Source organism: Haliotis rufescens, unplaced genomic scaffold (genome assembly GCF_023055435.1).
Source record: "Haliotis rufescens isolate VD_foot unplaced genomic scaffold, xgHalRufe1.0.p SCAF_14, whole genome shotgun sequence".
NCBI lineage: Eukaryota > Metazoa > Mollusca > Gastropoda > Lepetellida > Haliotidae > Haliotis > Haliotis rufescens.
Genome location: NW_025963824.1, coordinates 11,194,250 through 11,219,551, shown reverse-complemented (window position 1 = coordinate 11,219,551; position 25,302 = coordinate 11,194,250). Strand labels below are relative to the sequence as shown.

At 42.4% G+C, this 25,302-nt stretch overlaps 17 non-coding genes and 4 pseudogenes across 17 annotated transcripts; all 21 read right to left on the bottom strand.

Annotated features, from left to right (window-relative positions):
- Positions 1–327: 327 nt before the first annotated feature.
- On the bottom strand, positions 328–491 carry LOC125379565. The gene has a single exon (XR_007220924.1). It is a non-coding gene; the product is annotated as a U1 spliceosomal RNA (small nuclear RNA).
- Positions 492–919: 428 nt separating this feature from the next.
- LOC125379558 lies at positions 920–1,083 on the bottom strand. Its single transcript, XR_007220917.1, has one exon. It is a non-coding gene; the product is annotated as a U1 spliceosomal RNA (small nuclear RNA).
- Positions 1,084–1,511: 428 nt separating this feature from the next.
- On the bottom strand, positions 1,512–1,675 carry LOC124127721. Its single transcript, XR_006860053.2, has one exon. It is a non-coding gene; the product is annotated as a U1 spliceosomal RNA (small nuclear RNA).
- Positions 1,676–2,104: 429 nt separating this feature from the next.
- Positions 2,105–2,242, bottom strand: LOC124124127 (annotated as a pseudogene).
- An 8,236-nt stretch (positions 2,243–10,478) lies between these two features.
- LOC125379538 lies at positions 10,479–10,642 on the bottom strand. Its single transcript, XR_007220897.1, has one exon. It is a non-coding gene; the product is annotated as a U1 spliceosomal RNA (small nuclear RNA).
- A 428-nt stretch (positions 10,643–11,070) lies between these two features.
- LOC125379527 lies at positions 11,071–11,234 on the bottom strand. The gene has a single exon (XR_007220886.1). It is a non-coding gene; the product is annotated as a U1 spliceosomal RNA (small nuclear RNA).
- Positions 11,235–11,662: 428 nt separating this feature from the next.
- On the bottom strand, positions 11,663–11,826 carry LOC125379516. Its single transcript, XR_007220875.1, has one exon. It is a non-coding gene; the product is annotated as a U1 spliceosomal RNA (small nuclear RNA).
- A 428-nt stretch (positions 11,827–12,254) lies between these two features.
- On the bottom strand, positions 12,255–12,418 carry LOC125379505. Its single transcript, XR_007220864.1, has one exon. It is a non-coding gene; the product is annotated as a U1 spliceosomal RNA (small nuclear RNA).
- A 428-nt stretch (positions 12,419–12,846) lies between these two features.
- LOC125379584 lies at positions 12,847–12,984 on the bottom strand (annotated as a pseudogene).
- Positions 12,985–15,043: 2,059 nt separating this feature from the next.
- LOC125379494 lies at positions 15,044–15,207 on the bottom strand. The gene has a single exon (XR_007220853.1). It is a non-coding gene; the product is annotated as a U1 spliceosomal RNA (small nuclear RNA).
- A 428-nt stretch (positions 15,208–15,635) lies between these two features.
- Positions 15,636–15,799, bottom strand: LOC125379482. The gene has a single exon (XR_007220842.1). It is a non-coding gene; the product is annotated as a U1 spliceosomal RNA (small nuclear RNA).
- A 428-nt stretch (positions 15,800–16,227) lies between these two features.
- Positions 16,228–16,391, bottom strand: LOC125379473. The gene has a single exon (XR_007220833.1). It is a non-coding gene; the product is annotated as a U1 spliceosomal RNA (small nuclear RNA).
- A 428-nt stretch (positions 16,392–16,819) lies between these two features.
- LOC125379379 lies at positions 16,820–16,983 on the bottom strand. The gene has a single exon (XR_007220739.1). It is a non-coding gene; the product is annotated as a U1 spliceosomal RNA (small nuclear RNA).
- A 428-nt stretch (positions 16,984–17,411) lies between these two features.
- LOC125379462 lies at positions 17,412–17,575 on the bottom strand. Its single transcript, XR_007220822.1, has one exon. It is a non-coding gene; the product is annotated as a U1 spliceosomal RNA (small nuclear RNA).
- Positions 17,576–18,003: 428 nt separating this feature from the next.
- Positions 18,004–18,167, bottom strand: LOC125379450. Its single transcript, XR_007220810.1, has one exon. It is a non-coding gene; the product is annotated as a U1 spliceosomal RNA (small nuclear RNA).
- Positions 18,168–18,595: 428 nt separating this feature from the next.
- LOC124124117 lies at positions 18,596–18,759 on the bottom strand. Its single transcript, XR_006859401.1, has one exon. It is a non-coding gene; the product is annotated as a U1 spliceosomal RNA (small nuclear RNA).
- Positions 18,760–19,187: 428 nt separating this feature from the next.
- LOC124124131 lies at positions 19,188–19,325 on the bottom strand (annotated as a pseudogene).
- Positions 19,326–21,358: 2,033 nt separating this feature from the next.
- LOC125379429 lies at positions 21,359–21,522 on the bottom strand. The gene has a single exon (XR_007220789.1). It is a non-coding gene; the product is annotated as a U1 spliceosomal RNA (small nuclear RNA).
- Positions 21,523–21,950: 428 nt separating this feature from the next.
- LOC125379418 lies at positions 21,951–22,114 on the bottom strand. Its single transcript, XR_007220778.1, has one exon. It is a non-coding gene; the product is annotated as a U1 spliceosomal RNA (small nuclear RNA).
- A 428-nt stretch (positions 22,115–22,542) lies between these two features.
- On the bottom strand, positions 22,543–22,706 carry LOC124124120. The gene has a single exon (XR_006859404.2). It is a non-coding gene; the product is annotated as a U1 spliceosomal RNA (small nuclear RNA).
- Positions 22,707–23,134: 428 nt separating this feature from the next.
- Positions 23,135–23,272, bottom strand: LOC125379581 (annotated as a pseudogene).
- Positions 23,273–25,302: the final 2,030 nt, after the last annotated feature.

Sequence of the window (25,302 nt, the reverse complement as noted above, 5' to 3'; positions counted from 1 at the left end):
CATGTATATACTCCCCTGTACATGGAACTACATTCAAACGTTCGCTTTATGCAAAGATTGTTGACAGGAAAAACGAGACAGAAATGGCTTGATATGCATTTTTGGCTGCATAGACATGCACCTTGCGCCAGGTACCCAGGGGAGGCAACTTCCATGTCAACACCCAAGTTTCCTTCCGGGTCCTCTCTTTCTCCCTGGGAGCTACTCAGCAGAAACAACACAACAACAATAGCAACACCATCATCATCAACAACAACAACAACTGAACATGTCATGATAGACAAACAGAATGAAAAAAAAAGAATTTCTATTTTTGATTGTTTTTTCCAGGGGAGAGCGCGAACGCAGTCCCCCACACTTATAAATTGCGCACCCGAGTCGTCCACATTTGGGACGATCGCAGGGGTCAACCAAGCCGAAGTGCAATGGAAAGGTCTCGCCCCGGGCCCACAGCCTTGCGGATCACTGTAAAGCCTGTGCCAGGTAAGTATGCCTGAAGCTGCAGCTTCCTAACCATCACTACAAACATACACATCACCTCACTCAGGTGTCTTGTAAACAACACATCACACATATTCCATTTCAGTTCAAACATGTATATACTCCCCTGTACATGGAACTACATTCAAACGTTCGCTTTATGCAAAGATTGTTGACAGGAAAAACGAGACAGAAATGGCTTGATATGCATTTTTGGCTGCATAGACATGCACCTTGCGCCAGGTACCCAGGGGAGGCAACTTCCATGTCAACACCCAAGTTTCCTTCCGGGTCCTCTCTTTCTCCCTGGGAGCTACTCAGCAGAAACAACACAACAACAATAGCAACACCATCATCATCAACAACAACAACAACTGAACATGTCATGATAGACAAACAGAATGAAAAAAAAAGAATTTCTATTTTTGATTGTTTTTTCCAGGGGAGAGCGCGAACGCAGTCCCCCACACTTATAAATTGCGCACCCGAGTCGTCCACATTTGGGACGATCGCAGGGGTCAACCAAGCCGAAGTGCAATGGAAAGGTCTCGCCCCGGGCCCACAGCCTTGCGGATCACTGTAAAGCCTGTGCCAGGTAAGTATGCCTGAAGCTGCAGCTTCCTAACCATCACTACAAACATACACATCACCTCACTCAGGTGTCTTGTAAACAACACATCACACATATTCCATTTCAGTTCAAACATGTATATACTCCCCTGTACATGGAACTACATTCAAACGTTCGCTTTATGCAAAGATTGTTGACAGGAAAAACGAGACAGAAATGGCTTGATATGCATTTTTGGCTGCATAGACATGCACCTTGCGCCAGGTACCCAGGGGAGGCAACTTCCATGTCAACACCCAAGTTTCCTTCCGGGTCCTCTCTTTCTCCCTGGGAGCTACTCAGCAGAAACAACACAACAACAATAGCAACACCATCATCATCAACAACAACAACAACTGAACATGTCATGATAGACAAACAGAATGAAAAAAAAAGAATTTCTATTTTTGATTGTTTTTTCCAGGGGAGAGCGCGAACGCAGTCCCCCACACTTATAAATTGCGCACCCGAGTCGTCCACATTTGGGACGATCGCAGGGGTCAACCAAGCCGAAGTGCAATGGAAAGGTCTCGCCCCGGGCCCACAGCCTTGCGGATCACTGTAAAGCCTGTGCCAGGTAAGTATGCCTGAAGCTGCAGCTTCCTAACCATCACTACAAACATACACATCACCTCACTCAGGTGTCTTGTAAACAACACATCACACATATTCCATTTCAGTTCAAACATGTATATACTCCCCTGTACATGGAACTACATTCAAACGTTCGCTTTATGCAAAGATTGTTGACAGGAAAAACGAGACAGAAATGGCTTGATATGCATTTTTGGCTGCATAGACATGCACCTTGCGCCAGGTACCCAGGGGAGGCAACTTCCATGTCAACACCCAAGTTTCCTTCCGGGTCCTCTCTTTCTCCCTGGGAGCTACTCAGCAGAAACAACACAACAACAATAGCAACACCATCATCATCAACAACAACAACAACTGAACATGTCATGATAGACAAACAGAATGAAAAAAAAAGAATTTCTATTTTTGATTGTTTTTTTCCAGGGGAGAGCGCGAACGCAGTCCCCCACACTTATAAATTGCGCACCCGAGTCGTCCACATTTGGGACGATCGCAGGGGTCAACCAAGCCGAAGTGCAATGGAAAGGTCTCGCCCCGGGCCCACAGCCTTGCTTTTTTTTTTGTTTTTTTTTTTTGTTTTTAATAAAGTTTATTTCGATTAAATGGCCCTAAGAACAATTCTCCCCAGGCACCTTTAGCGATAGCAATGTACATGGTAAGACTTACGTTATATGAATGATGATGAAGAAAGTAATGATGTTTAAAAATAAGGTGTCTGGGTCCTAATAGTCATTCCCTAATATTTACACGGACAGGAAGACTATTTACAAAGGGGTGTGTACAAACTCAGGGTGGAAATTACTTTACAATATTTACAATATACATGTACAGACGATGGTATGAGTTTAGTATTTATATATATATTTGAGTATTTTTCCATTTTTTAAAAAGTAAAATCCACCTTATTGTTGTTGACGGTGCAGAACATTTGGGGTTGCACCCAGTAATGATTAAATAATACATCAGACAAACGGGCCTTATCTACAACGATTCGAAAACGCAATCTTTCCAAAAAACGGGCAACAATACTTTCTTTAGTCACCCCCTTTCTACCATTTTTGAAATTACACCTATCAACCCAAATCTGATGCTTGGCCAAACACACCAGGTACACAATGACACTTTTCCGATATTTACAATGGCAAAAAGATAACTGATTAAACCGAATTTTGTTAGCAGTAAGATCAATTAAGCCAAAAGATAGATCTAAAACCCATTTGCTGACAATACACCACAAAGTAGATACAATTTCACAATTATAAAACAAATGCTCAACAGACTCGTTCTCCTTACAGAATGTACATTTTTTAATTAAAGAGTGACGTTTACAAAAAAGGGTGAAATTTGTCGGTACAATATCATGTAGCAGACGCCAGGAGAAATTTTTTAATAAAGGATCGATAAACGGGTCATTGAGCAATATAAACGCAGACTTAAAATTGACATTTGAAAAGTATTTGAAGATAGCAGGCTCTGTACATACATGAGATATTAACAAATTATAAAATGCACCACTTTTAACAGGAACAAACCAATTATAATCTGGGTATAACGACTTAAAATATCTATATGACTCTAATACTTTCTTATAATATGCTGGCATATATGCAGAATGGGGCAATAAATTAGATGCAAATTCTGGTTTGATATTTTTTAGTGAAAACCCTATCCAGTAAAGAGCAAAACGAGCATATTTACAATCACTATTATTAATAATTTTATACAAATGAAACAAACGTAATGCATGTAATCGAGACGGTATATGAGGAAAGTTAACACCTCCAACATCTTTATTATTATATATAACAGATCTAGGTAGAGGTTCATATAGATGGGATTCCCAAAAATAATCAAAAGATACTCGTGTGAAAATATCAACAAAGTGCTTGGGCATGTGCAACACAGATGCAACATACCACAACTTTGACATGGCCATGACGTTACAGATAACAGATTTACCATACACTGATAGAAATCTGTCTTTAAATGCGAAATTTAGAACCCCGTGGAATTTGGTTAAAATTTTGTTCCAGTTATCATCAGGAGTTACATTCCTTCCAAAAACTACCCCCAAAATTTTACATGAATCGGGCCATGATATGCTGAAAGGGTGATCGGCCGAAGAACGCCATTTTCCAAAAGATATGGCTTTGGTTTTAGCCATGTTCAAACGAGCACCAGTACCACGAGCATACCACTCACTCACTTGAAGCAAACGTCTGACACTCATCTCATTCGCACAAATACCAGTCCCATCATCAGCATAGGCAGAAATTTTGGCTTCTTCGTTAACACCGGGAATTTTAATGCCCTTAATTAATTTATCACTCCTTACTTTAATGGCAAAAGGTTCGAAAACTAAAACATATAACAATGGGCTTAGGCTGCAGCCTTGCCTAACCCCTCTCCTCACGGGGAAAGTATCTGAAAGATTACCATTTACCAACACTGTACTTTGAACATTATTGTATAAGAGGCTGACCAGGTTGATAAACTCTGGACCAAACCCATACTGATGTAAGGCCTTGAACATGAATTCATGGTTTACCCGATCAAAAGCCTTCTCTTGATCAAGACAAACGAAGGCCACAGAATCTCCTTTTTGCTCCACATAATCAACGACATTACGTAGAAGATGTATGTTGTCTGCTATTGATCTGCCTCTGATAGAACATGTCTGATCAGGATGCACGATCTCAGCAATAACTGATGACAACCGGCTTTGTACAACTCTAGATAATATTTTGTAATCTACGTTTAACAGACTAATAGGGCGCCAATTTCGTAACAATTGAGGATTTTTAGGGTCCTTACATAACAGAGAGATACATCCTAGTTTTTGCGAATTGCTAAGAGTACCCAATTTTATTGACAAATTATAAATGTGTACTAAAATATCTTGAAATAGTGGCCAAAACGTTATGTAAAACTCTTTACTTAAACCATCCAACCCCGGGGCTTTATTGTTATCCATGCCTTTCAAAGCAAATAAAATCTCCTCTTTTGTCACAGCACCCTCTAGACTATCAGCTGAAGCGCTATCCAAGAAAGGCAAATCCTCAATGAATTCTGAACAGTAAAAATCATCAATTTCCTCAGGGGTATATAAGTTTTCATAGAACTCCCTGCAATAATTACGAATAGAATCATTTTTGTCATAGATTTCTGAACCATTCTCCAAAACACGAATGATTTTATCTCCAGAGCGTTTAAATTCAGACTTTAAGAAATGTTTAGATGGTTGTTCATTATTTTCTAAAACTTGCACTCTGGAGCGGATTGCACTACCTTGTACCTTATCATAATGAAAGTCATAAAGTTGTGATTTGATCGCTTTTAACTGCTCTACATACTCCCCAGGTCTCTGACTTTCTGCAGTTTGCAGATCTCTGTATCGCCTTTGAAGCTGCTGTAAAATATGTCTTTTATTGGCAGCTGACTTTTTCCCATACGCCAAAACAAAAGTTTTAATTTGAGCTTTAATGCCATCCCAATCCGAAAGAGACAAATCAGCCTGAACATATAAAGATTCCCAAAATTTCTGAAATTCCAATACAAATGATTTGTCTTTGAGCAAAGAATTATTAAATTTCCAATAACCAGGTCCTACAGAGATGCAATCAACAACCTCCAAACCTAAAACACAATAATCGTGATCAGAAATGGAACATGGCTGAACATCACAACTTTTGACAGCCGGTATTAATGGAGCGGAGATATAAAATCGATCTAGCCGACAGCTAACATTTCCACCTCGCCATGTTGTCATAACTTTGTTTTTATATAACTCCCGAAACGGGTCTACTAATTTATATAAATTTAGATAACGTTTCAGAATAGTTGCCCCTCCAGTGCCACATTTTGGGTTTCCCCCCACTTTATCTAAAACAGTAGATAAAACGAAATTAAAATCTCCCCCGAGAACAACAAGGCGACGAGTAACAAAATAATTTTCTAATGATAACAGGAAATCCCGCCTATCTGTATAATAATTAGGAGCATATACATTTATAAATCTAAACGAATTATTATCAATATCAATATCTAAAACAAAGAGCCTGCCATCAAAATCATAATGAAATTGTACATTTTTATAATTTAACTTTTTTGAAAGTAAAATACCAACCCCACGTGCATTGCCCGTCCCAAAACTCCAGAAGGCTTTGCATTCAAATTCTTTCTCAACAGTCTCTCCTTCTTTCACACATGCTATATGACTTTCTTGCATAAACAAAACATCTACATTCATTCTCTTCCATTCCTCACACAGCACACGCCTTCTGTTCCTACCCCTTAACCCATCACAATTAATTGTCGCTATTCTATGCATTTTTAAAATGTTAACATAAGTTTACATCCAACGATATATAAGTGAAAAGTCAACATTCTGAAAAAGAATATAATATTTGAAATAGAATATATAAACATGATATATACAGATACCCAAATTATCATAAAGTTATAAATAATATATACATACCTTAATAAAAAGAACTCCCGGCAATATGCCGTAAACACATAATCCATAATCGTAATCCGAGTCCGGGGGCATGTCCAAATCGTTTTCCAACAGAAACAACACATGTGAGATGTTAAGTTATTACACTTCCCGGACTCCCAGAATCATCAGAATCTATGATGTGAGAATGTAAATTCCATTGTGAACCTTCTCTTTGACGCAAGTCCTCCATTGTGTCCAATACCATCCTAGCTGCTTTGTCTATTTTCTTGACTGGAGATAAAGGCCTCTTCCTGTTATTGTCTGGAGTAATTTCCATTGCTGTAATAGTGCAATCACCTGCACTAGACACATCCACTTGTGAAGCAGTCTGTTCCTTAGATTGGTCCAATGTTCCTGGCACTGCCGTATTCTCATTTTCGACCGCTGACCAGTCATTCTTAGCACCAATGGCATTTTCAATGTCCTTCCGTATCTCTTCCTCGGTCTCCTCTACCACTTCTGTATCCACATCTGCTTCCTCATCCACATACGATCTCTGTTCTTTTCTTCCGGTTGCCAGGGCCTCTGAGTAAGATTTCCTAAAGTGTGGTTTTGTTGAGATTTTCTGAGTTCCTGGGCATTCTCTTCTCAAGTGCCCCACAACTTGACACTTTAAACACAAGGGTTGCCTTCCTGCCATCGTGAATAGCAAAGGGAAACATCTGGTCGGTGTTTCGAAATTCACTAGGTGGGGAATTCCGGATAGCTCTTCATTTCGCATCTCCAGGATGACATTGTACGATCCTAAAAGGCACCCCTCATCAAAAGTGTTCTTACTTATTTCCTCCGTAGCTGAGATAACTGTCCCATAATCCTGAAAGAATCTTTCCAAAAAGGTAACTCCAAATTCTTCGGGTAGCCAGTGCACCCTCACAGACACCTTTACCTTGTCAACTAGGGAGAAGTGCACCCCGAGATATGGTGTTAAGTCATGGTAGCTTTCCGCGTGAAGTTGGTTGGCAAGCTCCTCAGATGAGACGGTCACAAACCATTCAGTAACCTTTTCCCTTCTGGACAGTCTTCTGACGCTATCTGCTCCAAAGGTTTTAGTCAAAAAGGTATACAACTTCGATCTCGACACTGAAAATCTCTCGGGTCCAACAAACTCCAGCTTGACTACTTGCTTCCTGATGTCCATTGTGGTCTCAGAGCTCCTAGGACCATTCCTAGAGAAACGAATCGGATCCATGGCTAACAAAGTGAGGGGAGTCCGAAGACGTAGGAACAAGTCCTGCCCGCTCGTCGACCTGTGAAAGAAAAATCAATTCTCGAATACTTCCTGCTGATCGCCGTTAAGCCTGTGCCAGGTAAGTATGCCTGAAGCTGCAGCTTCCTAACCATCACTACAAACATACACATCACCTCACTCAGGTGTTTGGATACCATTGGCTTCTAGGTTTGGGGTGTTTATTTTGATTTCCTCGTAGCTTATGTCTTCTCTAATTAGTATTAGTAGGCCACCTGATGCTCTTATTATTTTGGTTTTAGGTCGATCATGTCTGACTATGTTGTAGTTTGGTAGGTGAAATTTGGATTTATTGGAGAATTTAGTTTCCTGGATGCACGCTATGTGTGGTCCTTGTTTTAGTTTAAATCTAGCTTTTAATTCGTGGCTGTGGGAGTTAAGCCCGGCCGCATTCCACTGAAAGATATTTAGGCCTGTCATTATGTGGGCTTTTAGTGTTTGGAGATTACGATTTTGGTTTGGTTTTTGGTTTATAGTCCTGCGATTGCTAGGTTGTAACTATCGTAGAATTCTTGGTAGGTTTGGGTAGTTAGATTTAGTCTATGTGCTACCTGGTGTAGGTTAGTGGCTTTAAGGTCTGGTTTGATTTCTTTAAGCATGTATACTAGTAGGAGTGTGAAGCTATTTAGTTTGGTGGTTAAAGTTTCGGGTTCAGGTTGAGTTTGGGGTTTGCGTTTGCGATTTTTCAGGGTTTTGGGGGCTGAAAATGTTTTATCATTTATGTTTTGATCAGTTGTGGTTTGGGAGTCATCTAGGTTAATTAGATTGGTTTCCTCACTATCCATGGGAGTTGTGTGGGTGTTTGGTTGTGTTGGAGTAGGTGTACTGGGTATTTCAATGGGTTTAGTAATGTTTAGTTTTTCGTGTGTTGCTTGCTCGTGTGTGGTTGTTGTTGCCCTGGTGGCTGTAGATTGTATGGTGTTGGGGTGAGATATGGTAGGTTTAGTGAGTTTTGGTTTAGGTGCGGGTGTGGATGCGGCGACTGGTTTGGGTGTGGCGAATGTTGGCGGGTAGTGTTGGGTTTGGGTGTTTGTGGCTGATGCTTGTGGTGTTGGCATGAGGACGCCGTCGTACGGGCTCTGTAGGTGTGGTTGGTTGTTTGGTTGTGGTGTGGGTAGTAGGGGTGTTCTTGGATGCTGTGTCAGTTTTCGTGTTTGTAGTTTGGCCGAGTCGATGTTTATGTGTCGGTTGGCCTGTTGGGTGAGTGTGTGTTTGTGGGGGCATTTGTTGGATAGTGAGGAGTGGGTGTTTGTTTTGCAGTGAATGCACCAGGGGGCGCATGGCCCTAGACATTGAGGTTGAGCGCAGTTTCTACATTTAGTTTTTTGATATTTACATCCGTTAGCGGTGTGATTGTATTGGAGGCAGTTTGTGCACTGTTTGACTTGTTTGATATAGGGTTTAACTTCTAATTTAGATGACGCTCCGAAGGAGATGTGTTTAGGGGCTTCTGGATACGTTTCTGATTTTTGGAAGTTTATGATGACTATCGGCGTGTTGGTTATTCTACCGTTCCTATTTGATGTAATTCTTTTAGTGCTGGTTATTTTAGGTTGGGGGAAGGAGCCTGTGTTTAGATTTGCTTCGTTACTGTAGAATTCTAGGTCCTCCTCTGACTCTCTAGGGTTTACTCTAATTACTCCTCTAGTGTATAGTTGCCAGTTTGGGGTTTGGTGGGTTACTGTGTATTGAAATATTTCCGTTATTTTTTTGGCTGCGTTAAGTGATTGTTGGTCCGGAAAGATGATCTGAAATCCTTTGTGGGCTTCCCTGATTTTATCGAAGAGTATTTGTTGTTTTTTAAAGAATGATCCTACTTTATTGGCGGAGAGTACCTTACTTAGGATGTTTATGGGGCCAGCCGCGCAGAAGTAGAGGGCGAAGGTGACTATAGATGCGGGGGTGGAAGGTGATGCAGGTGTTGTGTTTGAAGCATTTAGCTTCCGTTTCTTTGGGTTTGTTGTGGTTGCAGGCGAATCCGGAGTTTTGGTGGGAGAAGCGACTGTGGTTTGCTTTCCGAATTCGTGCGGGATGAGGGTTTCAGGTGTCCGATCGGAGGTGTTGTGGGCCTCCGATGGTGTGGGTGTGTCTGTGCAGTGGATGTCTGCCTGGGTGATAATGCGTGTGTCGGTCATGTCTGTGGTAGTGTAGCTGTTGTAGGTTTGTAGGTTTTGGTTTGGGGGAGGAGAGTGAGCTGGGCTTAAGAGGGGGCTTTGTGTGTAGAGTGGGTGACTGGGTGAGTAGTGTTTGGCTGGCTTCTACGCTATTTGGGTTTTGGCTGGTGAGTTAGTTTGTTTAGCTAGGAGATTTTGGAGAGTTGGTGTTTTAAGTGGGCTTGGGGTGAGTTACCTTTGGCCTAAGTTTGAAAGGGTGTGTTTTGGTAGTAACTAGAGGGTTTGAGGGTTTGGTGTTTTAAGTGGGCTTGTGTGTGAGTGGTTTTAACCTAGATTGTATGGGTGTGTTGTGATAATTACCGATGTGTTGCTCTTGGGCTGGCTATCAGTGGAACTGTGCTGGCTTGGGAGGCTTTGCTGGGTGAGGTTGGCTTGGTGGCTGGATGGCTTGGGCTGCTTCGTAGGCTGGAGAGGTGTTGCTAGCTTGGAGTACAAACTGCGACTGCCTGAAGCTGCAGCTTCCTAACCATCACTACAAACATACACATCACCTCACTCAGGTGTCTTGTAAACAACACATCACACATATTCCATTTCAGTTCAAACATGTATATACTCCCCTGTACATGGAACTACATTCAAACGTTCGCTTTATGCAAAGATTGTTGACAGGAAAAACGAGACAGAAATGGCTTGATATGCATTTTTGGCTGCATAGACATGCACCTTGCGCCAGGTACCCAGGGGAGGCAACTTCCATGTCAACACCCAAGTTTCCTTCCGGGTCCTCTCTTTCTCCCTGGGAGCTACTCAGCAGAAACAACACAACAACAATAGCAACACCATCATCATCAACAACAACAACAACTGAACATGTCATGATAGACAAACAGAATGAAAAAAAAAGAATTTCTATTTTTGATTGTTTTTTTCCAGGGGAGAGCGCGAACGCAGTCCCCCACACTTATAAATTGCGCACCCGAGTCGTCCACATTTGGGACGATCGCAGGGGTCAACCAAGCCGAAGTGCAATGGAAAGGTCTCGCCCCGGGCCCACAGCCTTGCGGATCACTGTAAAGCCTGTGCCAGGTAAGTATGCCTGAAGCTGCAGCTTCCTAACCATCACTACAAACATACACATCACCTCACTCAGGTGTCTTGTAAACAACACATCACACATATTCCATTTCAGTTCAAACATGTATATACTCCCCTGTACATGGAACTACATTCAAACGTTCGCTTTATGCAAAGATTGTTGACAGGAAAAACGAGACAGAAATGGCTTGATATGCATTTTTGGCTGCATAGACATGCACCTTGCGCCAGGTACCCAGGGGAGGCAACTTCCATGTCAACACCCAAGTTTCCTTCCGGGTCCTCTCTTTCTCCCTGGGAGCTACTCAGCAGAAACAACACAACAACAATAGCAACACCATCATCATCAACAACAACAACAACTGAACATGTCATGATAGACAAACAGAATGAAAAAAAAAGAATTTCTATTTTTGATTGTTTTTTCCAGGGGAGAGCGCGAACGCAGTCCCCCACACTTATAAATTGCGCACCCGAGTCGTCCACATTTGGGACGATCGCAGGGGTCAACCAAGCCGAAGTGCAATGGAAAGGTCTCGCCCCGGGCCCACAGCCTTGCGGATCACTGTAAAGCCTGTGCCAGGTAAGTATGCCTGAAGCTGCAGCTTCCTAACCATCACTACAAACATACACATCACCTCACTCAGGTGTCTTGTAAACAACACATCACACATATTCCATTTCAGTTCAAACATGTATATACTCCCCTGTACATGGAACTACATTCAAACGTTCGCTTTATGCAAAGATTGTTGACAGGAAAAACGAGACAGAAATGGCTTGATATGCATTTTTGGCTGCATAGACATGCACCTTGCGCCAGGTACCCAGGGGAGGCAACTTCCATGTCAACACCCAAGTTTCCTTCCGGGTCCTCTCTTTCTCCCTGGGAGCTACTCAGCAGAAACAACACAACAACAATAGCAACACCATCATCATCAACAACAACAACAACTGAACATGTCATGATAGACAAACAGAATGAAAAAAAAAGAATTTCTATTTTTGATTGTTTTTTCCAGGGGAGAGCGCGAACGCAGTCCCCCACACTTATAAATTGCGCACCCGAGTCGTCCACATTTGGGACGATCGCAGGGGTCAACCAAGCCGAAGTGCAATGGAAAGGTCTCGCCCCGGGCCCACAGCCTTGCGGATCACTGTAAAGCCTGTGCCAGGTAAGTATGCCTGAAGCTGCAGCTTCCTAACCATCACTACAAACATACACATCACCTCACTCAGGTGTCTTGTAAACAACACATCACACATATTCCATTTCAGTTCAAACATGTATATACTCCCCTGTACATGGAACTACATTCAAACGTTCGCTTTATGCAAAGATTGTTGACAGGAAAAACGAGACAGAAATGGCTTGATATGCATTTTTGGCTGCATAGACATGCACCTTGCGCCAGGTACCCAGGGGAGGCAACTTCCATGTCAACACCCAAGTTTCCTTCCGGGTCCTCTCTTTCTCCCTGGGAGCTACTCAGCAGAAACAACACAACAACAATAGCAACACCATCATCATCAACAACAACAACAACTGAACATGTCATGATAGACAAACAGAATGAAAAAAAAAGAATTTCTATTTTTGATTGTTTTTTCCAGGGGAGAGCGCGAACGCAGTCCCCCACACTTATAAATTGCGCACCCGAGTCGTCCACATTTGGGACGATCGCAGGGGTCAACCAAGCCGAAGTGCAATGGAAAGGTCTCGCCCCGGGCCCACAGCCTTGCGGATCACTGTAAAGCCTGTGCCAGGTAAGTATGCCTGAAGCTGCAGCTTCCTAACCATCACTACAAACATACACATCACCTCACTCAGGTGTCTTGTAAACAACACATCACACATATTCCATTTCAGTTCAAACATGTATATACTCCCCTGTACATGGAACTACATTCAAACGTTCGCTTTATGCAAAGATTGTTGACAGGAAAAACGAGACAGAAATGGCTTGATATGCATTTTTGGCTGCATAGACATGCACCTTGCGCCAGGTACCCAGGGGAGGCAACTTCCATGTCAACACCCAAGTTTCCTTCCGGGTCCTCTCTTTCTCCCTGGGAGCTACTCAGCAGAAACAACACAACAACAATAGCAACACCATCATCATCAACAACAACAACAACTGAACATGTCATGATAGACAAACAGAATGAAAAAAAAAGAATTTCTATTTTTGATTGTTTTTTCCAGGGGAGAGCGCGAACGCAGTCCCCCACACTTATAAATTGCGCACCCGAGTCGTCCACATTTGGGACGATCGCAGGGGTCAACCAAGCCGAAGTGCAATGGAAAGGTCTCGCCCCGGGCCCACAGCCTTGTTTTTTTTTTTGTTTTTTTTTTTGTTTTTTTTTTGTTTTTTTTTTTTTTTTTTTAATAAAGTTTATTCCCGAAAACTTGTACAATTGCAGACAGTGCTTTGACCATCACCTCGACAAAAATAAAATAAGATATCACAGAGTTGAGGTGATGGCCACTAACATTTTACTTTTTAAAGACGGAAATGTATCTGTTATACGTTCAAAAAGGCATCTTTAAAGTCACTTGGGTTTGATAAAATTTCATGATGTCATCTTCAGTGACACTGACCTCATACACAAAAGAAGAACGGTTGATAGGAAGTTTCTGTTTTTCACCTTTTGACAACAAAGCCAGATGCAATGCATTTCCATATAAATTACTTTCTTTCTCTGTCATTCCTTTTCTCTGTAAATCCTTCTTAAATCTTTCAATTTCCTCAGGATTTGTCTGAACAACTGGGCGGTCAGAGTCTTTTTCTCGAATCAGTCTCACTTTACTAGTCATAGTCTACAGTGGTTGAGCAACCTTCTTAGATGTGTCTATCTGTTCTATATCCATCATTGGAGTCTGTTCTGGTCTAGTCCCTGTCTCACTTTTTTTCTTCTTTATGTTTTCATCTGCCTTCTCCTGTTGCAAAGGTTGTTTTCTCTTTCCTTCTGAATCGTCAACTTGCTTCTGTGTGGTTAATGCTGTAGCTACATCTTTCTCCTCAACTGGAACAGTAATGACCAGATCTTCACTGGTCTGCTTCATACTTCGAACACTTTCCAAATCATCATCATCATCATCATCTTCTTCATCCTCCGGAACATTTTCCACATCCAACGAGAAAGTTTGATCTCTTCTCCGTTTTTCCCTAGCAGCAATTTCAGAAGAACTCGTACCTGGGCATTTTGCTTTGACATGACCGAGAGAATGGCATCTTAAACAAATTGGGGATCTTCCAGGGGCCGTTATCAGCATTGATTGCTTATCTCCGAATCTGACTAAGTGTGGGATCATTTCTTTTTCTTCTTCAGTCAACTCCATTTTTACAATTCGCACACCTGAGAAAACTTTTGTGTTGTCCACCTCCACATATTCCCGCAACACTTCGATAACCTTTCCAAACTTGGAGAAATAGTCCTGAACAAACGAAGATTTCACCGTAGCATGAAGCCAGTGGATCCTAAGGGAAACGATAAATCGTCCATACTCGTAGAAATAGATCCTGTCATTCCCAAACACAACACTTTGAAGATCCGTTAAACGCTTTGCTTCCTCTGTTGATCCCAAAGTAAGAAACACTTGTCCATATTGTTCTGTTTTCCAAATCCCCGAACATTGGTCCAAGGAAAGGTCTGGCACAGCTGACTTGAGGAGATGAACATACTCTTGCACTGTAAAAACCCTTGCAGTAGTGAAAATCCGGACGGTTCTGCTCTCAACCTCTTTGTCAATAAACTCCTCTGGAATAGGTCCAGCGTTTACAGCAGCAGTGTAGGACATGTTGAATGAGGGGAGACTAATTAAAGTCGCACAGTACAGAGACTGATGCCCGCTCGTAGACCTGTAAAATGTTAAGAGTCAGTATACAAAATGTCAAAAGAAAAACATTCAAAACTCCTGAAGGAGACGATACTTCCCGTATGGCTGTTAAGCCTGTGCCAGGTAAGTATGCCTGAAGCTGCAGCTTCCTAACCATCACTACAAACATACACATCACCTCACTCAGGTGTCTTGTAAACAACACATCACACATATTCCATTTCAGTTCAAACATGTATATACTCCCCTGTACATGGAACTACATTCAAACGTTCGCTTTATGCAAAGATTGTTGACAGGAAAAACGAGACAGAAATGGCTTGATATGCATTTTTGGCTGCATAGACATGCACCTTGCGCCAGGTACCCAGGGGAGGCAACTTCCATGTCAACACCCAAGTTTCCTTCCGGGTCCTCTCTTTCTCCCTGGGAGCTACTCAGCAGAAACAACACAACAACAATAGCAACACCATCATCATCAACAACAACAACAACTGAACATGTCATGATAGACAAACAGAATGAAAAAAAAAGAATTTCTATTTTTGATTGTTTTTTCCAGGGGAGAGCGCGAACGCAGTCCCCCACACTTATAAATTGCGCACCCGAGTCGTCCACATTTGGGACGATCGCAGGGGTCAACCAAGCCGAAGTGCAATGGAAAGGTCTCGCCCCGGGCCCACAGCCTTGCGGATCACTGTAAAGCCTGTGCCAGGTAAGTATGCCTGAAGCTGCAGCTTCCTAACCATCACTACAAACATACACATCACCTCACTCAGGTGTCTTGTAAACAACACATCACACATATTCCATTTCAGTTCAAACATGTATATACTCCCCTGTACATGGAACTACATTCAAACGTTCGCTTTATGCAAAGATTGTTGACAGGAAAAACGAGACAGAAATGGCTTGATATGCATTTTTGGCTGCATAGACATGCACCTTGCGCCAGGTACCCAGGGGAGGCAACTTCCATGTCAACACCCAAGTTTCCTTCCGGGTCCTCTCTTTCTCCCTGGGAGCTACTCAGCAGAAACAACACAACAACAATAGCAACACCATCATCATCAACAACAACAACAACTGAACATGTCATGATAGACAAACAGAATGAAAAAAAAAGAATTTCTATTTTTGATTGTTTTTTCCAGGGGAGAGCGCGAACGCAGTCCCCCACACTTATAAATTGCGCACCCGAGTCGTCCACATTTGGGACGATCGCAGGGGTCAACCAAGCCGAAGTGCAATGGAAAGGTCTCGCCCCGGGCCCACAGCCTTGCGGATCACTGTAAAGCCTGTGCCAGGTAAGTATGCCTGAAGCTGCAGCTTCCTAACCATCACTACAAACATACACATCACCTCACTCAGGTGTCTTGTAAACAACACATCACACATATTCCATTTCAGTTCAAACATGTATATACTCCCCTGTACATGGAACTACATTCAAACGTTCGCTTTATGCAAAGATTGTTGACAGGAAAAACGAGACAGAAATGGCTTGATATGCATTTTTGGCTGCATAGACATGCACCTTGCGCCAGGTACCCAGGGGAGGCAACTTCCATGTCAACACCCAAGTTTCCTTCCGGGTCCTCTCTTTCTCCCTGGGAGCTACTCAGCAGAAACAACACAACAACAATAGCAACACCATCATCATCAACAACAACAACAACTGAACATGTCATGATAGACAAACAGAATGAAAAAAAAAGAATTTCTATTTTTGATTGTTTTTTCCAGGGGAGAGCGCGAACGCAGTCCCCCACACTTATAAATTGCGCACCCGAGTCGTCCACATTTGGGACGATCGCAGGGGTCAACCAAGCCGAAGTGCAATGGAAAGGTCTCGCCCCGGGCCCACAGCCTTGCGGATCACTGTAAAGCCTGTGCCAGGTAAGTATGCCTGAAGCTGCAGCTTCCTAACCATCACTACAAACATACACATCACCTCACTCAGGTGTCTTGTAAACAACACATCACACATATTCCATTTCAGTTCAAACATGTATATACTCCCCTGTACATGGAACTACATTCAAACGTTCGCTTTATGCAAAGATTGTTGACAGGAAAAACGAGACAGAAATGGCTTGATATGCATTTTTGGCTGCATAGACATGCACCTTGCGCCAGGTACCCAGGGGAGGCAACTTCCATGTCAACACCCAAGTTTCCTTCCGGGTCCTCTCTTTCTCCCTGGGAGCTACTCAGCAGAAACAACACAACAACAATAGCAACACCATCATCATCAACAACAACAACAACTGAACATGTCATGATAGACAAACAGAATGAAAAAAAAAGAATTTCTATTTTTGATTGTTTTTTCCAGGGGAGAGCGCGAACGCAGTCCCCCACACTTATAAATTGCGCACCCGAGTCGTCCACATTTGGGACGATCGCAGGAGTCAACCAAGCCGAAGTGCAATGGAAAGGTCTCGCCCCGGGCCCACAGCCTTGCGGATCACTGTAAAGCCTGTGCCAGGTAAGTATGCCTGAAGCTGCAGCTTCCTAACCAGCACTACAAACATACACATCACCTCACTCAGGTGTCTTGTAAACAACACATCACACATATTCCATTTCAGTTCAAACATGTATATACTCCCCTGTACATGGAACTACATTCAAACGTTCGCTTTATGCAAAGATTGTTGACAGGAAAAACGAGACAGAAATGGCTTGATATGCATTTTTGGCTGCATAGACATGCACCTTGCGCCAGGTACCCAGGGGAGGCAACTTCCATGTCAACACCCAAGTTTCCTTCCGGGTCCTCTCTTTCTCCCTGGGAGCTACTCAGCAGAAACAACACAACAACAATAGCAACACCATCATCATCAACAACAACAACAACTGAACATGTCATGATAGACAAACAGAATGAAAAAAAAAGAATTTCTATTTTTGATTGTTTTTTCCAGGGGAGAGCGCGAACGCAGTCCCCCACACTTATAAATTGCGCACCCGAGTCGTCCACATTTGGGACGATCGCAGGGGTCAACCAAGCCGAAGTGCAATGGAAAGGTCTCGCCCCGGGCCCACAGCCTTGCGGATCACTGTAAAGCCTGTGCCAGGTAAGTATGCCTGAAGCTGCAGCTTCCTAACCATCACTACAAACATACACATCACCTCACTCAGGTGTCTTGTAAACAACACATCACACATATTCCATTTCAGTTCAAACATGTATATACTCCCCTGTACATGGAACTACATTCAAACGTTCGCTTTATGCAAAGATTGTTGACAGGAAAAACGAGACAGAAATGGCTTGATATGCATTTTTGGCTGCATAGACATGCACCTTGCGCCAGGTACCCAGGGGAGGCAACTTCCATGTCAACACCCAAGTTTCCTTCCGGGTCCTCTCTTTCTCCCTGGGAGCTACTCAGCAGAAACAACACAACAACAATAGCAACACCATCATCATCAACAACAACAACAACTGAACATGTCATGATAGACAAACAGAATGAAAAAAAAAGAATTTCTATTTTTGATTGTTTTTTCCAGGGGAGAGCGCGAACGCAGTCCCCCACACTTATAAATTGCGCACCCGAGTCGTCCACATTTGGGACGATCGCAGGGGTCAACCAAGCCGAAGTGCAATGGAAAGGTCTCGCCCCGGGCCCACAGCCTTGCGGATCACTGTAAAGCCTGTGCCAGGTAAGTATGCCTGAAGCTGCAGCTTCCTAACCATCACTACAAACATACACATCACCTCACTCAGGTGTCTTGTAAACAACACATCACACATATTCCATTTCAGTTCAAACATGTATATACTCCCCTGTACATGGAACTACATTCAAACGTTCGCTTTATGCAAAGATTGTTGACAGGAAAAACGAGACAGAAATGGCTTGATATGCATTTTTGGCTGCATAGACATGCACCTTGCGCCAGGTACCCAGGGGAGGCAACTTCCATGTCAACACCCAAGTTTCCTTCCGGGTCCTCTCTTTCTCCCTGGGAGCTACTCAGCAGAAACAACACAACAACAATAGCAACACCATCATCATCAACAACAACAACAACTGAACATGTCATGATAGACAAACAGAATGAAAAAAAAAGAATTTCTATTTTTGATTGTTTTTTCCAGGGGAGAGCGCGAACGCAGTCCCCCACACTTATAAATTGCGCACCCGAGTCGTCCACATTTGGGACGATCGCAGGGGTCAACCAAGCCGAAGTGCAATGGAAAGGTCTCGCCCCGGGCCCACAGCCTTGCGGATCACTGTAAAGCCTGTGCCAGGTAAGTATGCCTGAAGCTGCAGCTTCCTAACCATCACTACAAACATACACATCACCTCACTCAGGTGTCTTGTAAACAACACATCACACATATTCCATTTCAGTTCAAACATGTATATACTCCCCTGTACATGGAACTACATTCAAACGTTCGCTTTATGCAAAGATTGTTGACAGGAAAAACGAGACAGAAATGGCTTGATATGCATTTTTGGCTGCATAGACATGCACCTTGCGCCAGGTACCCAGGGGAGGCAACTTCCATGTCAACACCCAAGTTTCCTTCCGGGTCCTCTCGTTCTCCCTGGGAGCTACTCAGCAGAAACAACACAACAACAATAGCAACACCATCATCATCAACAACAACAACAACTGAACATGTCATGATAGACAAACAGAATGAAAAAAAAAGAATTTCTATTTTTGATTGTTTTTTCCAGGGGAGAGCGCGAACGCAGTCCCCCACACTTATAAATTGCGCACCCGAGTCGTCCACATTTGGGACGATCGCAGGGGTCAACCAAGCCGAAGTGCAATGGAAAGGTCTCGCCCCGGGCCCACAGCCTTTTTTTTTTTTTTTTTTTTTTTTTGTTTTTAATAAAGTTTATTCCCGAAAACTTGTACAATTGCAGACAGTGCTTTGACCATCACCTCGACAAAAATAAAATAAGATATCACAGAGTTGAGGTGATGGCCACTAACATTTTACTTTTTAAAGACGGAAATGTATCTGTTATACGTTCAAAAAGGCATCTTTAAAGTCACTTGGGTTTGATAAAATTTCATGATGTCATCTTCAGTGACACTGACCTCATACACAAAAGAAGAACGGTTGATAGGAAGTTTCTGTTTTTCACCTTTTGACAACAAAGCCAGATGCAATGCATTTCCATATAAATTACTTTCTTTCTCTGTCATTCCTTTTCTCTGTAAATCCTTCTTAAATCTTTCAATTTCCTCAGGATTTGTCTGAACAACTGGGCGGTCAGAGTCTTTTTCTCGAATCAGTCTCACTTTACTAGTCATAGTCTGCAGTGGTTGAGCAACCTTCTTAGATGTGTCTATCTGTTCTATATCCATCATTGGAGTCTGTTCTGGTCTAGTCCCTGTCTCACTTTTTTTCTTCTTTATGTTTTCATCTGCCTTCTCCTGTTGCAAAGGTTGTTTTCTCTTTCCTTCTGAATCGTCAACTTGCTTCTGTGTGGTTAATGCTGTAGCTACATCTTTCTCCTCAACTGGAACAGTAATGACCAGATCTTCACTGGTCTGCTTCATACTTCGAACACTTTCCAAATCATCATCATCATCATCTTCTTCTTCATCCTCCGGAACATTTTCCACATCCAACGAGAAAGTTTGATCTCTCCTCCGTTTTTCCCTAGCAGCAATTTCAGAAGAACTCGTACCTGGGCATTTTGCTCTGACATGACCGAGAGAATGGCATCTTAAACAAATTGGGGATCTTCCAGGGGCCGTTATCAGCATTGATTGTTTATCTCCGAATCTGACTAAGTGTGGGATCATTTCTTTTTCTTCTTCAGTCAACTCCATTTTTACAATTCGCACACCTGAGAAAACTTTTGTGTTGTCCACCTCCACATATTCCCGCAACACTTCGATAACCTTTCCAAACTTGGAGAAATAGTCCTGAACAAACGAAGATTTCACCGTAGCATGAAGCCAGTGGATCCTAAGGGAAACGATAAATCGTCCATACTCGTAGAAATAGATCCTGTCATTCCCAAACACAACACTTTGAAGATCCGTTAAACGCTTTGCTTCCTCTGTTGATCCCAAAGTAAGAAACACTTGTCCATATTGTTCTGTTTTCCAAATCCCCGAATATTGGTCCAAGGAAAGGTCTGGCACAGCTGACTTGAGGAGATGAACATACTCTTGCACTGTAAAAACCCTTGCAGTAGTGAAAATCCGGACGGTTCTGCTCTCAACCTCTTTGTCAATAAACTCCTCTGGAATAGGTCCAGCGTTTACAGCAGCAGTGTAGGACATGTTGAATGAGGGGAGACTAATTAAAGTCACACAGTACAGAGACTGATGCCCGCTCGTAGACCTGTAAAATGTTAAGAGTCAGTATACAAAATGTCACATGAAAAACTTTCAAAACTCCTGAAGGAGACGATACTTCCCGTATGGCTGTTAAGCCTGTGCCAGGTAAGTATGCCTGAAGCTGCAGCTTCCTAACCATCACTACAAACATACACATCACCTCACTCAGGTGTCTTGTAAACAACACATCACACATATTCCATTTCAGTTCAAACATGTATATACTCCCCTGTACATGGAACTACATTCAAACGTTCGCTTTATGCAAAGATTGTTGACAGGAAAAACGAGACAGAAATGGCTTGATATGCATTTTTGGCTGCATAGACATGCACCTTGCGCCAGGTACCCAGGGGAGGCAACTTCCATGTCAACACCCAAGTTTCCTTCCGGGTCCTCTCTTTCTCCCTGGGAGCTACTCAGCAGAAACAACACAACAACAATAGCAACACCATCATCATCAACAACAACAACAACTGAACATGTCATGATAGACAAACAGAATGAAAAAAAAAGAATTTCTATTTTTGATTGTTTTTTCCAGGGGAGAGCGCGAACGCAGTCCCCCACACTTATAAATTGCGCACCCGAGTCGTCCACATTTGGGACGATCGCAGGGGTCAACCAAGCCGAAGTGCAATGGAAAGGTCTCGCCCCGGGCCCACAGCCTTGCGGATCACTGTAAAGCCTGTGCCAGGTAAGTATGCCTGAAGCTGCAGCTTCCTAACCATCACTACAAACATACACATCACCTCACTCAGGTGTCTTGTAAACAACACATCACACATATTCCATTTCAGTTCAAACATGTATATACTCCCCTGTACATGGAACTACATTCAAACGTTCGCTTTATGCAAAGATTGTTGACAGGAAAAACGAGACAGAAATGGCTTGATATGCATTTTTGGCTGCATAGACATGCACCTTGCGCCAGGTACCCAGGGGAGGCAACTTCCATGTCAACACCCAAGTTTCCTTCCGGGTCCTCTCTTTCTCCCTGGGAGCTACTCAGCAGAAACAACACAACAACAATAGCAACACCATCATCATCAACAACAACAACAACTGAACATGTCATGATAGACAAACAGAATGAAAAAAAAAGAATTTCTATTTTTGATTGTTTTTTCCAGGGGAGAGCGCGAACGCAGTCCCCCACACTTATAAATTGCGCACCCGAGTCGTCCACATTTGGGACGATCGCAGGGGTCAACCAAGCCGAAGTGCAATGGAAAGGTCTCGCCCCGGGCCCACAGCCTTGCGGATCACTGTAAAGCCTGTGCCAGGTAAGTATGCCTGAAGCTGCAGCTTCCTAACCATCACTACAAACATACACATCACCTCACTCAGGTGTCTTGTAAACAACACATCACACATATTCCATTTCAGTTCAAACATGTATATACTCCCCTGTACATGGAACTACATTCAAACGTTCGCTTTATGCAAAGATTGTTGACAGGAAAAACGAGACAGAAATGGCTTGATATGCATTTTTGGCTGCATAGACATGCACCTTGCGCCAGGTACCCAGGGGAGGCAACTTCCATGTCAACACCCAAGTTTCCTTCCGGGTCCTCTCTTTCTCCCTGGGAGCTACTCAGCAGAAACCACACAACAACAATAGCAACACCATCATCATCAACAACAACAACAACTGAACATGTCATGATAGACAAACAGAATGAAAAAAAAAGAATTTCTATTTTTGATTGTTTTTTCCAGGGGAGAGCGCGAACGCAGTCCCCCACACTTATAAATTGCGCACCCGAGTCGTCCACATTTGGGACGATCGCAGGGGTCAACCAAGCCGAAGTGCAATGGAAAGGTCTCGCCCCGGGCCCACAGCCTTGCGGATCACTGTAAAGCCTGTGCCAGGTAAGTATGCCTGAAGCTGCAGCTTCCTAACCATCACTACAAACATACACATCACCTCACTCAGGTGTCTTGTAAACAACACATCACACATATTCCATTTCAGTTCAAACATGTATATACTCCCCTGTACATGGAACTACATTCAAACGTTCGCTTTATGCAAAGATTGTTGACAGGAAAAACGAGACAGAAATGGCTTGATATGCATTTTTGGCTGCATAGACATGCACCTTGCGCCAGGTACCCAGGGGAGGCAACTTCCATGTCAACACCCAAGTTTCCTTCCGGGTCCTCTCTTTCTCCCTGGGAGCTACTCAGCAGAAACAACACAACAACAATAGCAACACCATCATCATCAACAACAACAACAACTGAACATGTCATGATAGACAAACAGAATGAAAAAAAAAGAATTTCTATTTTTGATTGTTTTTTCCAGGGGAGAGCGCGAACGCAGTCCCCCACACTTATAAATTGCGCACCCGAGTCGTCCACATTTGGGACGATCGCAGGGGTCAACCAAGCCGAAGTGCAATGGAAAGGTCTCGCCCCGGGCCCACAGCCTTGTTTTTTTTTTTTTGTTTTTTTTTTGTTTTTAATAAAGTTTATTTCGATTAAATGGCCCTAAGAACAATTCTCCCCAGGCACCTTTAGCGATAGCAATGTACATGGTAAGACTTACGTTATATGAATGATGATGAAGAAAGTAATGATGTTTAAAAATAAGGTGTCTGGGTCCTAATAGTCATTCCCTAATATTTACACGGACAGGAAGACTATTTACAAAGGGGTGTGTACAAACTCAGGGTGGAAATTACTTTACAATATTTACAATATACATGTACAGACGATGGTATGAGTTTAGTATTTATATATATATTTGAGTATTTTTCCATTTTTTAAAAAGTAAAATCCACCTTATTGTTGTTGACGGTGCAGAACATTTGGGGTTGCACCCAGTAATGATTAAATAATACATCAGACAAACGGGCCTTATCTACAACGATTCGAAAACGCAATCTTTCCAAAAAACGGGCAACAATACTTTCTTTAGTCACCCCCTTTCTACCATTTTTGAAATTACACCTATCAACCCAAATCTGATGCTTGGCCAAACACACCAGGTACACAATGACACTTTTCCGATATTTACAATGGCAAAAAGATAACTGATTAAACCGAATTTTGTTAGCAGTAAGATCAATTAAGCCAAAAGATAGATCTAAAACCCATTTGCTGACAATACACCACAAAGTAGATACAATTTCACAATTATAAAACAAATGCTCAACAGACTCGTTCTCCTTACAGAATGTACATTTTTTAATTAAAGAGTGACGTTTACAAAAAAGGGTGAAATTTGTCGGTACAATATCATGTAGCAGACGCCAGGAGAAATTTTTTAATAAAGGATCGATAAACGGGTCATTGAGCAATATAAACGCAGACTTAAAATTGACATTTGAAAAGTATTTGAAGATAGCAGGCTCTGTACATACATGAGATATTAACAAATTATAAAATGCACCACTTTTAACAGGAACAAACCAATTATAATCTGGGTATAACGACTTAAAATATCTATATGACTCTAATACTTTCTTATAATATGCTGGCATATATGCAGAATGGGGCAATAAATTAGATGCAAATTCTGGTTTGATATTTTTTAGTGAAAACCCTATCCAGTAAAGAGCAAAACGAGCATATTTACAATCACTATTATTAATAATTTTATACAAATGAAACAAACGTAATGCATGTAATCGAGACGGTATATGAGGAAAGTTAACACCTCCAACATCTTTATTATTATATATAACAGATCTAGGTAGAGGTTCATATAGATGGGATTCCCAAAAATAATCAAAAGATACTCGTGTGAAAATATCAACAAAGTGCTTGGGCATGTGCAACACAGATGCAACATACCACAACTTTGACATGGCCATGACGTTACAGATAACAGATTTACCATACACTGATAGAAATCTGTCTTTAAATGCGAAATTTAGAACCCCGTGGAATTTGGTTAAAATTTTGTTCCAGTTATCATCAGGAGTTACATTCCTTCCAAAAACTACCCCCAAAATTTTACATGAATCGGGCCATGATATGCTGAAAGGGTGATCGGCCGAAGAACGCCATTTTCCAAAAGATATGGCTTTGGTTTTAGCCATGTTCAAACGAGCACCAGTACCACGAGCATACCACTCACTCACTTGAAGCAAACGTCTGACACTCATCTCATTCGCACAAATACCAGTCCCATCATCAGCATAGGCAGAAATTTTGGCTTCTTCGTTAACACCGGGAATTTTAATGCCCTTAATTAATTTATCACTCCTTACTTTAATGGCAAAAGGTTCGAAAACTAAAACATATAACAATGGGCTTAGGCTGCAGCCTTGCCTAACCCCTCTCCTCACGGGGAAAGTATCTGAAAGATTACCATTTACCAACACTGTACTTTGAACATTATTGTATAAGAGGCTGACCAGGTTGATAAACTCTGGACCAAACCCATACTGATGTAAGGCCTTGAACATGAATTCATGGTTTACCCGATCAAAAGCCTTCTCTTGATCAAGACAAACGAAGGCC